Source organism: Tiliqua scincoides, chromosome 12, assembly GCF_035046505.1.
Source record: "Tiliqua scincoides isolate rTilSci1 chromosome 12, rTilSci1.hap2, whole genome shotgun sequence".
NCBI lineage: Eukaryota > Metazoa > Chordata > Lepidosauria > Squamata > Scincidae > Tiliqua > Tiliqua scincoides.
The window spans coordinates 1581573-1597727 of NC_089832.1; the positions used below are offsets into that span (position 1 = coordinate 1581573).

At 49.1% G+C, this 16155-nt stretch overlaps 1 pseudogene; it reads left to right on the forward strand.

Moving 5' to 3' along the window:
• The first annotated feature begins 504 nt into the window (after positions 1 to 504).
• LOC136663337 (5S ribosomal RNA) lies at positions 505 to 625 on the forward strand (annotated as a pseudogene).
• Positions 626 to 16155: the final 15530 nt, after the last annotated feature.

The following is a 16155-nucleotide window of genomic DNA, read 5'->3' on the forward strand; positions in this document are numbered from 1 at the left end:
ATTCTGGTGCAATTCTTGCTGGGAGCAATTTCCAAAGAGGTCCAGGTTCTGCCCAGTGGGCATTCTACGTATGCCCACAGATCTTTGAGCGTTGCCTTGAGCGTTTGTTGAATATGGAAGAATCCATGACATGCCCTCCTGGATCAGACCAGTGCTGGGTCTTTGTGGCACAGCACCCTGTTTCTTTCCACAGAGACCAAACTTCAAGGGGCCCACAAGCAGGGGGTGAAGGCAACAACCTCTCTGTACTATGTCTTAGTTTGGTACGCTTGGGGTAAACTGTGTGGGGATATGGAGGTTCCATTTAGCTATTGCAGCTAATAGCAATTGGTAAACCTCTCCCCTGTGAGTTCGTCTACCCCCAGCTCTGATGAAGTATGTTAAACCAGAAAGCAGCCTCATGTCTCCATCTGTTCTTCATTGCGAGTGGGGTTGGGCCCCTCCAAAGATCCTCACCACACCTTGGCTGTTGGCACAAAGGCACATGGTTGCATTCTAGGTACTGCCAGTAAGCAACTGTTACCCTGCACATGCCTGATCTCATCTGATCTCGGAAGCTAAGCAGGATCAGGCCTGGTTAGTACTTGGATGGGAGACCGCCTGGGAATACCGGGTGCTGTAGGCTTCTACCATGATCTCGGAAGCTAAGCAGGGTCAGGCCTGGTTAGTACTTGGATGGGAGACCGCTTGGGAATACCGGGTGCTGTAGGCTTATACCATAATCTCAGAAGCTAAGCAGGGTCAGGCCTGGTTAGTACTTGGATGGGAGACCGCCTGGGAATACCGGGTGCTGTAGGCTTATACCATGATCTAGGAAGCTAAGCAGGGTCAGGTCTGGTTAGTACTTGGATGGGAGACCGCCTGGGAATACCGGGTGCTGTAGGCTTATACCATGATCTAGGAAGCTAAGCAGGGTCAGGTCTGGTTAGTACTTGGATGGGAGACCGCCTGGGAATACCGGGTGCTGTAGGCTTATACCATGATCTAGGAAGCTAAGCAGGGTCAGGTCTGGTTAGTACTTGGATGGGAGACCGCCTGGGAATACCGGGTGCTGTAGGCTTATACCATAGTCTTTCGAGACTGAAGGTTGCCAACCAGCAGGGATGACTGTTGGGAAGGAGACGGGTTCCCAAAGCTTGTCTCCATGTCAGTCTGTGAGTCGACCCTGAAAGCTGTTTCTCACAGACTCCGTGCAAGGACCACTGAGCTTGATGGACTGTGGATTGTTTCAGCTGAGCTCCCAAGGCCCCCTAAGCCCCTTCAATGTGCAGTGCAACTGTGAGGACCATCTCCTTCCTTCTGTTCCAAAGTCAGGACTTTGGGAATCCTGGTGCTAGTAAGAAAGGGGGCGATGCTTGTCGCAGTGAACATGGGATAGGTTCATTTTGCATGGGCTACCGAGGTATGTGGGATCTTGCTGCCTCCTATGTGGACTTGGAGCATGCTCTAGAGCAGGGGTGTCCAAACCTTTTGGCAGGAGGGCCACATCATCTCTCTGACACTGTGTCGGGGGCCGGGGCAAAAAAAAAGAATTAATTTACATTTAAAATTTGAATAAATTTACATAAATGAATTTGTTAGAGATGGATCTTATATGAATGAATGAAGGTCTTGCAGTAGCTCAAGGCTATAAAAGGCCTTGCACAAAGCAAGGCCAGCCTTTCCTTCTCTGCCACTGCTGAATCACAGATGTGAAACAGCAAGTAATGGAGGGAGCTCATGTCCCACTGCTCAGGTGAGAGCTCGAACAGTTGTCCTCATGCTGAGAGCAGTTGCACCGGGCCAGCATGGGCTCCAGCAAGTCTCTGGAGGGCCAGATGCTCATTGGAGACTGGGGGCTCCCCAAGGGCCTGATTGGGAGCCCCTGAGGACCGCAAGTGGCCCCTGGGCCGAGGTTTGGGCACCCCTGCTCTAAAGGAGGGATATAAAAAATAAGGTCTGTGGACCAAATGCTGCCTGCAGAAGCTCATTATCTGGCCCTCAGACTTTCCCAGCACCACCATCAGCTGTGCTGAGGTGTCACTGCTGAAAGGGCGACCTGCATGATATTGGGCTCTCCCATATCTTGGAAATATTATCAAGAGTTGCATATTTTCTGTCATTTGCAGCTAATGAGTTCCTAAGTGAGAAAAAAAAGTGCTGATTTTTGGTCATAACCTGATTAATGACATCACTTCCTGTTTAATGACGTCACTTTTTGGCCCTCAGCAGGCATCACGAACGCTGCTCGGCCTGCTGTATGAAAGAGTTTCATGCTCCTGATCTAGAGCACCTCCAGCAGTCGCTGCAGGTTTCATGGTAAGGAAGACCAGCAGTGGGAGGGAAGGTTGGCCGCCATCACGGCCATCTCTTTGAGGAGTTACGCGGTTTGCAGAAGTGACTAGTCTGCCGAATGGTGCATTTGGTGGTTCTGCGCAAGGGTATTGGGTGAGATGCCGTCCATCTTGGCTTTCTTAAGCCTTGTTCTCTCCGGGCCTTCTGGGGAAGCCTCATCAGCAAGCTTTCTTGCTGACTCTGCTGCAGCGTGTCTCGCCAGGCGCTCTTGGCTTCCTCTTCCTGCCACCTCCCCCAACTGGAGCTGCTTAGGTGTGCTGCCATCTGCCGCTGTTTCTCTTGGTGATCGCTGGGGAGGCGAGATGTGCTGGGAACCAGCTTAGTTGCCAGGTCCTTGCAGTAGGACTCCGGGAGAGTCGTCCATCACTCTCCCCTTCTCCCTCCCTCAGTCCTGTCAAAGTTGCTTTGGCGCAGAGGCACAAGAGACGTGCATGCTTCTTGGATTTATTTCTGGATGTTTCAGATTGCCTGGTGGTGTTTCCGAAGTGGAATTGGTACTGAGGACCAGGGCCACTGAGAGCTGGCATTGGGTCCAGCGCAGGATGCCTGATTGCCTCCCCCCTCCAAAATGCATTGGGGTAATAGAAGTGCATTGGAAGTGGATTAAAGCTGTAGTGGAAGCACAGCCCTGGATAGGCTGAGATTGGTACCCAATTTTGTTTTGTAATAAAATACTTTTGTGCTGTACTGTATTGTTTGTTTGGTCATGGCTTGTGGCCTCTGGATCCTGGGCCCTGGGGATTTTGCCTCCTTCCTCCCCCTTCTCCTCAGGCCTGTTTAGGATTCCTGCACCCTTCTGTATTTCTGATTCTTTTTTCCCATGAGAAGGTTGTGTACAGAGGCTTTTTTTTGGTTGGCAACCTTCAGTCTCGAAAGACTATGGTATAAGCCTACAGCACCCAGTATTCCCAGGCGGTCTCCCATCCAAGTAGTAACCAGGCCTGACCCTGCTTAGCTTCCCAGATCATGGTATAAGCCTACAGCACCCAGTATTCCCAGGCGGTCTCCCATCCAGGTACTAACCAGGCCTGACCCTGCTTAGCTTCCGAGATCATGGTATAAGCCTACAGCACACGGTATTCCCAGGCGGTCTCCCATCCAGGTACTAACCAGGCCTGACTCTGCTTAGCTTCCGAGATCATGACATAAGCCTACAGCACCCGGTATTCCCAGGCGGTCTTCCCTCCAAGTACTAACCAGGCCTGACCCTGCTTAGCTTCCGAGATCATGGTATAAGCCTACAGCACCCAGTATTCCCAGGCGGTCTTCCCTCCAAGTACTAACCAGGCCTGACCCTGCTTAGCTTCCGAGATCATGGTATAAGCCTACAGCACCTGGTATTCCCAGGCGGTCTTCCCTCCAAGTACTAACCAGGCCTGACCCTGCTTAGCTTCCGAGATCATGGTATAAGCCTACAGCACCCAGTATTCCCAGGCGGTCTTCCCTCCAAGTACTAACCAGGCCTGACCCTGCTTAGCTTCCGAGATCATGGTATAAGCCTACAGCACCTGGTATTCCCAGGCGGTCTCCCATCCAAGTACTAACCAGGCCTGACCCTGCTTAGCTTCCGAGATCATGGTATAAGCCTACAGCACCCGGTATTCCCAGGCGGTCTTCCCTCCAAGTACTAACCAGGCCTGACCCTGCTTAGCTTCCGAGATCATGGTATAAGCCTACAGCACCCAGTATTCCCAGGCGGTCTTCCCTCCAAGTACTAACCAGGCCTGACCCTGCTTAGCTTCCGAGATCATGGTATAAGCCTACAGCACCTGGTATTCCCAGGCGGTCTCCCATCCAAGTACTAACCAGGCCTGACCCTGCTTAGCTTCCGAGATCATGGTATAAGCCTACAGCACCTGGTATTCCCAGGCGGTCTCCCATCCAAGTACTAACCAGGCCTGACCCTGCTTAGCTTCCGAGATCATGGTATAAGCCTACAGCACCTGGTATTCCCAGGCGGTCTCCCATCCAAGTACTAACCAGGCCTGACCCTGCTTAGCTTCCGAGATCACGGTATAAGCCTACAGCGCCCGGTATTCCCAGGCGGTCTTCCCTCCAAGTACTAACCAGGCCTGACCCTGCTTAGCTTCCAAGATCAGATGAGATTGGGCATGTGCAGGGTAACCAGACGAGATTGGGCATGTGCAGGGTAACAGTTGCTGCACAGAGCTTACTGATGCATTAATAAAACACTGCCAAAAAGTAGATGCATTGTGATTGTACATAAGGTACCACTGAGATGCTTTCTGCACTGTGTTTCACTGATACATCCATGCATGTTGGTAAAACACCACAAAAATAATCTCTGTGGATCCGTCAGGACCCTGGCACCAGGATGTGCTTTCCTGCATTGTTCTGCCAATGTCGGTGTGCATGTTGGTGGAGCGCAGGGATGAACCAGTGACTAAAAGATGGAGTTACAAACTGCGGCTAGCAAAGCCCAACAGAACAGTCAGACCATCTCGCATCAGGTCATCTGTTGCCCTTGTTTGCTTCACACCAATTTCGCACTTGAAAAGTGATTCTCTTAGGAATTGTACAATTACTTCTGCAAATAGTCCACCAAGGCAGACTGATGGCCGAGACTCCCCACCCTGCAGTGAGTGTGATTTGAGGAGCATCTGAAAGGTGCTCGAGCGAAAAAGAACCAGTTGGAGTCCCATCCATGGCAAAGGGAAGGAGGCAGTCTTGCACGTTCCCTCTGCCCATTCTGCTGAGCAGCCCGCTGTGTGTCACGGAGGTACCTGAGTCTTGGAAGTCCTCGCAGAGTTGGTTTTTTTAAGCTGGCACAAGGTGCTGGGGAAAGAAGCCCTTTGCACTGAAGTGCTTAGCATGCAGGACAGAGAATAGCAAGCAGATGGGGGAAAAGGCACAAGGAGTGTGACAAATTTGTTTTGTTTCCCTACCAGTTAGGGAAATCGTTAAAAAAAAATACAACAACCAGTTCATAACAGTTAAGTAAGTGTGAAAGTCCAGAGTCTTGGGGGGAGGGGCGCAGTCACGTTAAAATAATGGTGCGAAGCTGGAGAATGTTTAGAGAGTGCCACAAGGCAAGATTTATTTTTGGGTTTGCATGGAATTTATTCTACCCATTTGGACAATTATTTTCATTTTATTAAAATGGCCTTCATGTTAAATCCCTTTTTTTCCAGGAGTTGTTTACTTGACTATATAAATTCAAATGGAGTAGAGATTTCCCATTTCTCTCATATACACGAAAAGAACAAAATCTGGCCTTGGAAGCAGTCAGCCTTATTTAAATTTTTGCACAAAGCCGTTCAGGAAACAATCACCGGCTCTTTTCTGCAAGTGGGTCGAACATTTGCTAAGCTGCGGGAGGGCTCTGTAGACCCCAAAATAGCTCCTCTCAAATTTAATTTCTGCGGATTCTTAGCTCTTCTGATTGCACCCCGAGTAGCAGTGGAATTAGTTATGGCCGGATATAGGTCATGATGTAGGACAATAGCAGGAGATGGATCTGGGTCTCTGGGATGCTGAGTTATTAGCATGACAATGAGGGATTTTCACAGCATGGAAGCGCCTTGTCCACTGGAAAGGGACTCGTGACTTGTTGCAGGCTGGTGTCAAGTGCTGCACCATCCAGTGCAAATGGGAACATGGCTGGCACTCAGCAAGCTGCAGCCGCAAGTGACAGGGCTTCCAGGCTGGGTCTGCCTTCTGGCTGGTTTCTCTGCATGAGAAACTGCCTTGGATTGTAGCTGGTCCCTGATCCAGGATCACCCAGTATTGTCCTCAGTGGCTGGCAGCCTCTCCTCAGACCATCAGAAGATTCCTCCTGGGTCAGGCCAAAAGGCCCATCTAGTCCTGTTTCCTGTGTCTTAAGGTGGCCCACAGATGCCTTGGGGATCACACAAGATACCTGCTTCCTTTTGCCACTCCCTTGCACCTTCAGGTGTCTCCACCACACCCTGTGGCAAGGAATCTCTCGATTTCAGGGTTCGTTGAGCTTTCCCAGCCCCATTTCTACAGGGTCCTCTTAACCAGGGGTCTTCAAACCCTGGCCCGGGGGCCAGATGCGGCCTGCAGCGAGCCTATATCCGGCCCGCAGCCAGCCTCTTGTCCCCTGAAAGCCTCTGGCCCACTCGACTGAACATGACCAGAGCTGTGCTCTGATTGCATCTGGAGGGTGTTCAGAGGGCGGGAGAGGCTGAGTGAATGAGCCCACTCGTTCATTTATTCATTCATCCAAGTTCCATCTCTAATTTATTTATTTAAATTTTATATTTAAATTTTTTCCGGCCCTCAGCACTGCACCAGATATTTAATGCGGCCCTCTGGCCCAAAAGTTTGGAGACCCCTGCTCTTAACTGAAGATGCTGCACTTGAGATCTGCATGCAGAGCAGGAGCTCATCCTCTGAATTTTGGCCCTTATCCAAGCGGGGTGGTGGTGGTGGGGTTGGGTGGAATTTGCCTTCAGGAACTAGAGCAGTGATGACGAGTGCTTGGCAGCTTGCAAATGAAATCCATGGAGTTGCATAGCATTTCCCCCTCCCTCCCCATGGATGAATCTAATTTTAGTCTAGGTGTTAAACTTACTCCTTGCTCTTCTGCAAATAAAGAAAACAAATGTTTATTTTCAGAAGCTGTGTGTCTGTGTGGGTTCCAGTGCCACATCGGCCCCAGGTTGCAGGTGGGTGAAGCAACCATCTTCCCGTGAGACAGGTCTGCAGGGACCCTTGGGAAGTTCAGGCCTCGCTCAGCGGGACATCCTTTTCATCACCCTCAAGACAAAGCTCCCATTTGGGCCTTAAAACCATGTTGATCAATTAAAAAGTGCTGCTGGTTAAGCAGTCAGCAGGTTAAAAAAATACATTTAAAATGTTTTTAAAATATACCCAGTTATGAAGGCTGCACATTCAGGAAGTGCCCTGTTAGAAGAAGTCCCAGTGGGAACAGGGGATGCCTCTCCTCGCAACTCCATCCAACAGCAAAGCAAATAACCTTTTCGCCCCTTCTGCTTTCTCTTGGGTACAAACTACGCAGGTTTAATCCATCAATTAAAGCACATGCGATTAATCAACCAAGCCTGCTGTAATCAGGTGAAAGCTTTGATTTGTACACATGCCAGAACTCGGGCTGCAAGATGAGGGGAAGCATTGTTTAGCTGGGCACCAGAGGTAGAGAGTCTGTCTAATGGATGTGCTTCAGTTTCCTTTTTTAATGGAGAATCATATCTCAGTAGCCTTGAAGTTTGTACTGGATTCTCAGGGAGGAAATGAAACGTGATGATGTTAATACAGTGCTTTGCTGTACGAGTGACAGACTCTGATCCAGAAGAAGCAGCTAGAATTTGTGCAACTTTTATGGTTCTTCTAGAGCAGCCATTTTCATCCAGTGTGCCGTGGCACACTGGTCCACAGGTGTGCCACAGGAATTTGTGGGAAGGTCATTTATTAGTAGGGCCAATAGGGATGTGAGGCCCCCACTGGCAGCATGATGTGCCTTGGCAATTATCAAAAACCTGATGGGTGTGCCTTGACAATTTTAGCGCCTTGTCAGTGTGCCACGAGATGAAAAAGGTTGAAAATTGCTGTTCTAGAGCAGTCATTCTCAATGGAAGTCATGACCCCCCCAGGTGCCCAGGCTCATTTGACGCCATAGACTAAGAACTGAAAATGATAAACGATTTTATGTGCATCTGTTTGTGATGTATCCTTGTTTGATTGGGGGGGGGGAGCTCCCCCCAAGAAGGTTGAGAATGGCTGTGCTTGAGAGTTTTATTCCGTAAGTGGCTCTAGACCCATTTGCAGCTTTAACATCAAAATGTTCTGCAGTGCACCTCTCTATGGGTTTACTCAGAAACAAGTCCTCCACAGCTCAGTCCTCCCAAGTCAGCCTGCATAGGATTGCAACCTTAATAGCAATCAATTCTGCTCTAAGAAACGGGGCATTCAGGTTTATGCAAATAGGCACAGAGCTGTTTGGTTTGTGTGCTGCGTCCTGTTTTTGGTAGACCAGAGGGTGGGGCTTAAGAATGTACTCTGAGCACTGATGGGTGACTCTGGGGCTTTTGGAATTGCAGTGACAATTCACCCACTACCATGATGTGTCTGCAAGCCAGGAGAAGGAGAAACTTTCCTTCCAGTGGAAGCCAAGACTCAGCTGGATGAGTCTAGGCGTAATCCCAAATTCTGTGGGTCTCTCTGGTTTGTGTAGAATGGGGGATATGCACATCTCCCCGGGGGGGGGGGGGGTTGGTTTCTTTGATTGGAGCTGTGGGCTGCTCTTAGGTGTTGATGAGAACCTGTGATTGAGTTGTTGCTGAAGCTGCTGACCCAGAGGTTTTGACTGGTTACGTCTTCCAGAACAAAAATAAAGGTGTCGGATGAGGTGGACACTTGTGGGAATACAAAACCATGTAAGCCTCTTGGTGATCGATTGGTGCTGTCTCCGCTGGCAAAAGCTCTTTATGAGCAGGAGAGTTTAACATAAAGGAACATCACAGAAGGCTCAAGTATGTTGTCTGTCTCCTTCTCCCTTGAAGTCAGCCATCAGGAAGCAACCCTTGGCTGGGCTTGCTATCGCTACTCATTTTTGTAGCACAAAAGTCCCCACAAAAATGTTTTGCGTTGGGCTCCGCAGCTCCTAAGGCTGTCCCTGGTTCACATAGCCCACAGTGGTCTGCCAGCTGCCTCTGGGAACCCCCCAGGGAGGAGACGCAGACCCCTCTCCCACCATTGCTCCCTGCCACTGATATTCAGAGATAGATTGCCACTGAACCTGGAGGTACCATTTGGCCAGCATGACTTCCTAGGACCCAGTGACAGACCCCTGGGGTCATCCATGAATTTATCACTGCTTCTTGTTGCAATGAATCCCACAGTTTTAATGATGCTCTGTGTGAAGAAGTCTCTCTTTTTGTGTGTCTTCCAATAGTCTCTGTCTTTGGATGATCCAATGTGGTTTAAGTGTTTGTGAGAGAGGGAGAAGAACTTTTCTCTGCCCATCCTCTCCACATTGTGCAAAATTTTGTTCTGAGTGGCCATAGCTGTCCAGGGTCTTGGGCAGAGGGAGGAAGGCCTTTCCCATGCATGCTACCTGTGATTACTTTAGCCGGGAGTGCCAAAAATTGGACCTGGGACTTCTGGATGCCAAGCAGATGCCCTGCCACTTGACACACGACTGCCTGCAAACAAGGCTCAGTGCCGGCTTCTGTAATTGAGAAGGTGTCTCCCAGGGTGCCAGAGCTCAATGCACTGCGCTCTGATGCCACCCCTTAGCCACCTCTGGCACTACCCCAGAGGAATATACAGCAGCTTCAGTCCCCAGGGGAGCCTTGTCTGCATGCTACCCTGGGGATCAATAGAGAAACCCTTTAGGAAATATCCTGAAGCTACCCAAAGCGATCGGATCAGATCAGAAGGGTGATGGGTAAATTAAATGTTTCTTGCTAATGGGTGCCAGACGTCCCTGAGAACAGGCAATTCTGCTAACGCCCTGGACTTTACTCATTCCAAATTAGCAGTGAGGCTGAATGAGTTTGGGAAGGCTCAGTCTTTTGATTGCAAGGAATACACCAGACCAGTGTGTGTGCATTCATTCATTCATTCATTCATTCATTCATTCATTCATTCATTATTCCAGCCAGTACATGTGTATTTAGTGAGGCAGGGACTGAAGTGGAGGTTGCAGTTCAGTGTTGGCACACCTGCTTTGCATGCATTTCCGTCACTGTCAACACCTCCAGGTAGGGCAGAGAAAAAGTCTTCTCTGAAACCCTGGAGAGACTCCCTTTGTCTGTGCAGATGATACCGAGCTAGAGAAGGACCCAGTGCCTTCCTAATGTAAGGCAGCCTCCGAAGGATAAAATTGAGGCTGGCGTAGGAGAGAGTGACTTTTGACGTTGACTCAGATATTTTGGGGGGGAGGGATGAGACGTTGTGCACAGAACTAGCTTTGGAAGACTTCATTGAAATCCTCTCCTTGCTGTTCCTTTGAACTGCAAAATGCTTCATTTTCTCCTCCAGGCCTGGGAACCTGCTCTCATCCAGTTTTCACAGCCTAGTCTTTCCAAACCAGGGCTGTGGATGTGTACATGTTGTGGTCTGATGTGTTGTGTTTGCCATAAACATTGGAACGCTGAAAATGAAGGTTGGTGGTGGACTGAGGAGATGAGAAATATTCTTTTGTCAGTGGTCGTTGGGGACAAAGCAGGAGAAGATGAGTCTTGCGTTGTAACTAGACCAGTAAGGGGGTTATGATTAATGGGACCCTGGGCAGCAAGCAATGATCTTACTGACAGCAAGTAGGGCTGCTGTGAACGGGCTGGCTGGACTCTTGGTGGGCTCTTGGTACAAGGGAGGAGGTGATTGAAGCAGGGTTGGCATAAGTTAGTGGCAAATGGGGGCGTTCTGGGTTCAAGTCTTGCCTTGGCCATGAGTGCGCGCTCTTTCTGCATCAGCACCCTGACTGTAAAGCAAGGGCTGCTTGACTTCTTGCTTCTTGTATCCACCACCAAGGAGCTTGGAGTGCTGGCATGTAGGTCTCCCCACTTCCACCCCTTTATCTTCGCAACCACGCTAGAAGGTGAATAATGATGTCAGGTCCCAAGTCACCCAAGGACTTTCGTGGCTGCATGGGAGTTTGAACTCGGTCACTGCACTGTTGTGGCCCTCTGCACCACACCTCTCTCCCTTGGCATAAGGATTTATGGACATAACATATGGGACATACTTATGGTACATCACTTGAAATACTAAGTCAGATGAGGCAGGGACCCCTTTAAGGAATGGTTCTAGAGGACTGAGATGAGCTGTGTTGGACTTCTAGGATTGGTGTGCTTTTTGGCCATCGTGGGTGCCTTCGTTGTTGGCAACCTTCAGTCTCGGAAGACTCTGGTATCGCGCTCTGAAAGGTGGTTCTGGAACAACGTCTAGCGTGGCTGAAAAGGCCGATTCGGGAGTGACAATCCCTTCCACACTGGGAGCAAGTGCAGTCTATCCCTGGCCTGTCTCCCTGGCTATGGGCCTTCCTTCTTTGCCTCTTAGCCTCAGACTGTTGGCCAAGTGTCTCTTCAAACTGGGAAAGGCCATGCTGCACAGCCTGCCTCCAAGCAGGCTGCTCAGAGATCAAGGTTTCCCACCTGTTGAGGTCCACTCCTAAGGCCTTCAGATCCCTCTTGCAGATGTCCTTGTATCGCAGCTGTGGTCTACCTGTAGGGCGCTTTCCTTGCAGGTAGGTGCCTTCATGGGGCTTCATGGTGCCTTCATGGGGCTAGGATTTGGTGAGGCTGTTCTCTGTCCCCATCACTGGGCAAACAGTTCCATCCTCTAACCAGGTGACCACTTCTCTTGGTGTGCAGTGCCTGCTGTTTCACTACTCTTCTTCCATGTAGGTGTTGGTTTGGGTGTCACAATACTTTGTTACTCTTACCTGCCAGTGTGATTCACCCTCAGGACCTTTTATGACTCAAAGCTCGCAAATGGAGCGTTGAAGAGCTGTGGATTTAAGCACTGGTAAGAGCGAAGGGTTGCTTTGACTGGAGAGAGGGCCCCAGCATGGAGGAGATGTTTTCAGAATGCATGATCAGAGCATCTTGTTTTCACTGATTCCTTAACGTGTTAAAATAAGCCAATGGGAGGCAAGACAACCTGAGCAGCATTTAAAACAGCAGTCCTAGCGCAAGCCCAAGCATTGTGTGGATTAATTCTGGAGTCCAAATGGGGACTGAGATAATTGGTTTGTGCTTTGCAAAGAATTCTGAATGCCTTGCTCATCTGTGCCAGTCCAGAGCGACATCGGGTGGATTTGCAACCTGTGAGCTGCAGACGTGAACTGTGGCCAAGGCAATCAGATTAAAGCTTTCCTAGATGTGACTTAAAATAGCTCTGGCTGCATTCAGTGGGGCTACGCAGTGGAATGTTCGGTGACATCTGGAGCTCAATTCAGTTGCTCTGAATTCTAAATGAAAATCTGTTCAGGGTTTTGTTTTTCTGTCTCAGTGAGAGCAAGAATAGCAGAACTGATCCTTTAATCGGCGGCCTGGGTGTAATATTAGTGGCTCAATAAGCTATTTATAAAGAATCGGGTTGATATTAATAACCTCTGTCCCTCTCCTGCCACACAGCATGGAATCAAAAGGACAAGTTTTTGTCTGTTCCTTGGAGACACAGACAAAGCCAATGAGCTGCTTTCAATTGTATTCTGAATGTCTCATCGATGGTCTCATTTATACATTGCACATTCAAAATTACTTTGATTTTCATGGCTTCCTACCCGGGGAGGTTTCAGCTTGAAACTGAAGGAGATTTCTCTGCAACAGCACATACTCCGGGTCTGTTCATAAGGATCAGGTCTGTGCTGTGCTCACAACTAGTCCAGGACTACTGAACAGTACTTAGCCTCTTCCCCTTGCCTCTTTTCTCTTTTCTTGCACTCCAGCTTGATGGCAATTTGACAATTGTTTGGACAAGGAGTGAGTGGCAGGAATACAGTATGTTTGGTCACTTTATTGTATTCCTAGAGGCCAATGAGAATCCTCTTAGGACTGTTCCTCGCACACTGAAATGCTCTCCCATATCAAAAAGTCCCTGTACTCTACATGAAAAGCTCACATTTGACAGAGGAAGGTCTGGTGGTTCTTTCCCATCCAAAGCCCACGGTGGCACTCGGTGTTTTCTGCAGAAGATCTTAACCCCTGACTGTGGGGGTTGGATTGTACCACTTTGCACTGTGAAGGGAGGGAAGCTTTTCCTTGTGGGCACAATGTCCTGCCCAGAAAATTGGGCTTTTGGGGTGGTGGCTGGGCTCGAGAGCTCTTCTTCCCCAGGAGGAAGAGGAGATGGAAGGGGAGGCAGAGAACTGCAGGCCTCCGTACAGTTGGAATTGGAGGGGTTGTCCTGGCTCCCAGACAGAACTGTCCTCCTGGACCTGAAGGGCAGGGGCAGGTTGGTGCTGCACAGGTGAAGTTCAGCAATCCAGGCTGGGAGGTTCCATTGCTGGTGATGGCACCAACCAGTTCACTGTGCCTGTGAATTAAAGTGATCCCCTCTGTGAATCAACTGTCTACAGCCAGAGGCAATTGTCCTCTAAAGCAGGCCGCCTTGAAATGGTGTCCAACATGGCATAGGGGAGTTGGCCTCCACTTGGCCATCATGAAAGAGTCAAGTAGGACTGAAGATTCAAGAGTCTTCTAGGTCTTAGATGAGGCCAGCTGTGAGTTCAGATGAAGTTTCAGTCAGATGTGGAAGAGTTTGAGAGCAGCCAGGCATGGTGGGTCAGAGTAGCTGAGCTCAGTTAAGCTATGGCTATCCCACCCCCTCTCTTTGTGAAAAGTGTTGCTTCTCTGCCCTCCCCGAGTTGTGTCACTTTCACCCCACAGAGAATATTCTCTTGTTTCTCAGTGCAAAGGCTGCGGACCTGCCAGGTATGAAACTGACAAAGATGTGTTTTTGTACTTACAGTCTCTCTGACTTCACTTGAAATACTAATAATAATAATACAGGCATTTATATACCGCCTTTCTTGGTCATCAGATTTCTCCTCAGACTTTAATTCAAGACGTTTTACATAGGCAGGCTGTTCTAAATCCCCATAGGGATTTTTACAATTGGAGAAAGGTTCTATCTTTCAAGAACCACACAACATTTCAGATGGATCTTTTGTGGTCTGTTATCACTTTCTGGCCTCCAGATTCCTCCCACGCAGGCTGACAAGCAGCTCCTTCATCTCTCCAAGAGCAGGTGGAATAACTCAGCTGGGCTTGTCAGCTGCTTCAAGGTCAGCTGCATTCACGGTGCCGGTGGCCTCGAACTGGCGACCTTCATTTAAAGAAATTCTGTACTAGTTGGCTCTGTAGGCCAAACCCTGATTTTAGAGTCTTAGGGCACAATCCTAACCCCTTATGTCAGTGCTTTCCAGCAATGCAGCTCTGAGATAAGGGAACAAACATTCCCTTACTTTGAGGAGGCCTCTGTGAGTGCCACCCAGCTGCAGGATGCAGCACATGTCCCATTGGCACTACTATACCAGTGCTGGAAAGCACTGACGGAAGGGGTTAGGATTGCGCCCTAAATGTGGCAAAGGCACAGGGAGGGAGGAAGACATGTTTCTCATCATCCATGACAGCGCAGGCATTGTCCAAAGGCGTTTGCAACCTTCCTGTTGCCTGGTTCCAGGTAATGCTGTGGATTGCCTTGCACCTGCTAGCTGGGGTGAGCAACTATAAGTTGTGGCTTATGTATTTAGGACCTTCTACTTCGCTCATGCAGGTGGGTCCTGGCCCCAACTTCATAAACCAAAGTCATCTTTGGAATCTTGAGATTAGGCAGGTGGTGACTGGCAGAGGGCATCTTCAGACCTGGTACCCTTTCTTTGCAATGCCCTCCCAGAGAGACTTAGGCCTGGTGCCAAGCTTGATGCCCTTCTGGCTCCAAGGAGAGACTTCTTGAGCTGTCCAAGCCTTGGGCATGTGAAATAGATGAATGCATTTAGTATTTTTCCCTTGAACAGATTGTGGAAGTCCTGCAGAGTCAGCCCCAGTCTTGAACTGAAAACTGGCGAGGGAGGGGTGATCTTTTCTGCTGCTGGGGTGGTGCAACCTGGACCACCAGCCCATGCCTACAGCATTGGCTCTGCCAACACTGCCATGGCACTCGGGGAAAGAAAAGAAGGCCACCCTTACTGGGTTTCTCACATGGTTTAATCAAACTCAAGAGCATGAGACATCTGCTTTTATTTTACAAGATGTTGTGTACAAAGAAGCCCCGTCCTTCATGCTACCTCTGTGTAAATAAAGCCAGAAGTTCTGTACTTCCATCTTTTAAGGAAACTGTTCAAGGAGGAAGGGGGGGGCAGTTTGCCTCTTGCAGTTCACCACTGATGCAACCTGCTTATTGTTTCTTGATCTATGGAGACTTTGCAGGGCTCCCAATGATGTCATGTAAATAGCAAAATGAAGGAAGTTTATTTAAAAGGGTTAAAATTACATGAAATGATGGAGGGAGAATTAAAGAGTCGCTGACCAGCACTTGTGAGGAGAAAGTAACTTTACAGGCAATGGGGAAGAGTTTGGTGGCCCAGAGCTTACAAGGGAACCAAATGTGAGCATGTATTGCTGGGTCCTTCCCCTCCCCCTAAAATGCTCACATTTGTGCTGGTCTGGATCTTGGTGGATGGGGGGAGGGGGGTTCAGCTGGACTCTTGGTTCTCCTGCATGGCTCCTGAGCAGACAAAAAGCCAAGTTCTTGGTTTACTGATCAGTTGGGGAAGGAAGGCAAGTGAACAGTATTAGGGCAAGCATGACAACAGCATCACAGCTTAGGATGCAAAAGGCAGCACAAGAATCTCCTTAGAGCCAGGGAGGTTGAAAATAGAAGAAATCAGGGATTTCCACCCCAGTCATGTTTGGGGCAAAGTCTCCCTGGTCCTGCTGCAAATGTAGAATCAAAGTTGAAGGCTACTGACAGTTCTGGACAAAGTAATTGGATAAAAGGATTGGAGCCCCATTTGCAACAAAGAGAACCAAAGAAAGTCAGGAAGAGGCTGAGAGATCAGATCTACAGTGTGCATTTCAAAAGAATCTGCAAGGTGGTGTCTGAAGAGCAAGAGAAATGCACAGGGATTTGAATGCCAGGAACCTGTTAGCAGCACCTGTCAAATCTGCTCTCGACCGTATGAAAAGGATTCTTGAGAGGAATGTTCTGCAGCATCTCCGAAAAGCATAGCAAGTGCAGATGGAAGATGTGAGCGTCAGAGAAGAAAATGAACCAGCCGCTTAAATCTTCGGCATGGCATAAAACAGAGCATCACCTTTATAGGGACTTAGGGCCCAATTCTAAACTGACCCAGTGCTGGTGCTG